The sequence below is a fragment of the Arachis hypogaea genome, chromosome 20, assembly GCF_003086295.3.
Source record: "Arachis hypogaea cultivar Tifrunner chromosome 20, arahy.Tifrunner.gnm2.J5K5, whole genome shotgun sequence".
Taxonomy (NCBI): Eukaryota; Viridiplantae; Streptophyta; class Magnoliopsida; order Fabales; family Fabaceae; genus Arachis; species Arachis hypogaea.
This window is the reverse complement of record NC_092055.1, coordinates 93,195,967-93,197,687: the sequence shown is the minus strand read 5'-3', so window position 1 is coordinate 93,197,687 and position 1,721 is coordinate 93,195,967. Positions and strand designations below refer to the sequence as shown.

Below are 1,721 nucleotides of genomic sequence, written 5' to 3'. Positions count from 1 at the left end.
TCTAATGGAGGACCTTGTTTCATTCATGAAACTTAAAGTGGCCTTAGATAGATCAGAGACTATATTTGCTAAGCTATATAGATTCTGCTCAGAATTCTCTGTTTGTTGCTGAGTGGATGATGGAAAAGGCTTGCTATTGCTAAACCTGTTTCTTCCACCATTGTTAAAGCCTTGTTGAGGCTTTTGTTGATCCTTCCATGAGAAATTTGGATGATTTCTCCATGAGGGATTATAGGTATTTCCATAGGGTTCCCCTATGTAATTCACCTCTACTATTGCAGGGTTCTCAGGATCATAAGCTTCTTCTTCAGAAGATGCCTCTTGAGTACTGTTGGATACAGCTTGCATTCCATTCAGACTCTGAGAAATCATATTGACTTGCTGAGTCAATATTTTGTTCTGAGCCAATATGGCATTCTGAGTATCAATTTCAAGAACTCCCTTCCTCTGAGGCGTCCCATTACTCACAGGATTCCTTTCAGAAGTGTACATGAACTGGTTATTAGCAACCATGTCAATGAGTTCCTGAGCTTCTGCAGGCGTTTTCTTTAGGTGAATGGATCCACCTGCAGAATGGTCCAGTGACATCTTAGATAATTCAGACAGACCATCATAGAATATATCCAGGATGGTCCATTCTAAAAGCATGTCAGAAGGACACTTTTTGGTCAGTTCTTTGTATCTCTCCCAAGCTTCATAGAGGGATTCACCTTCTTTCTGTTTGAAGGTTTGAACATCCACTCTAAGCTTGCTAAGCTTTTGAGGAGGAAATAACTTGGCTAAGAAAGCCGTAAACAGCTTATCCCAAGAGTTCAGGCTATCTTTAGGTTGAGAGTCCAACCATACTCTAGCTCTGTCTCTTACAGTAAACGGGAAAAGCATAAGTCTGTAGACCTTGGGATCAACCCCATTGGTCTTAACAGTATCACAGATTTGTAAGAATTCAGTTAAGAACTGAAAAGGATTTTCTGATGGAAGTCCATGAAACTTGCAATTCTGTTGCATCAGAGAAACTAATTGAGGCTTTAGCTCAAAATTGTTTGCTCCAATGGCAGGGATTGAGATGCTTCTTTCATGTAAATTGAAATTTGGTGCAGTAAAGTCACCAAGCATCTTCCTTGCATTGTTATTATTTTCGGCCATGTCTCCTTCTTTTTCAAAAATTTCTGTCAGATTTTCTCCAGAGAGTTGTGCTTTAGCTTCCCTTAGCTTCCTCTTCAGAGTCCTTTCAGGTTTAGGATTAGCTTCAACAAGAATGTTCTTATCCTTGTTCCTGCTCATATGAAAAAGAAGAAAACAAAAAAGAAAATATGGAATCCTCTATGTTACAGTATAGAGATTCCTCTATGTGAGTATAAGAAGATAAGAATTGAAGAAGGAAAAGATAAGAATCCAAACACAAGGGAGAAGAGTGGGTTTGAATTCTTTGATGAAGAGGAGTGTTAGTAAATAAATAAATAATTAAAAGGAGATGAGGGAGAAGAATTTTCGAAAATCATTGAAAAGAAAAGAAAAATATTTTTGTTTTTAATTTAAAAATTAAAGTTATAATTCAAAAATTAAAAAAAAAAAGAGAATTAAAATTAAATTAAAATTTAATTCAATTGGTTAATTAAAAAGGAATTTTGAAAAAAAGGAAGGTAATTTTCGAAAATTAAGAGAGAGAGAATTAGTTAGGTAGTTTTGAAAAAGATGAGAATCAAACGAAAAGGTAAGATTAA

General features: G+C 35.7%; 1 non-coding gene across 1 annotated transcript; it reads left to right on the top strand.

The window, feature by feature from the left end:
- Window positions 1-642: 642 nt before the first annotated feature.
- LOC112788500 (small nucleolar RNA R71) lies at window positions 643-750 on the top strand. Its single transcript, XR_003195861.1, has one exon. It is a non-coding gene; the product is annotated as a small nucleolar RNA R71 (small nucleolar RNA).
- Window positions 751-1,721: the final 971 nt, after the last annotated feature.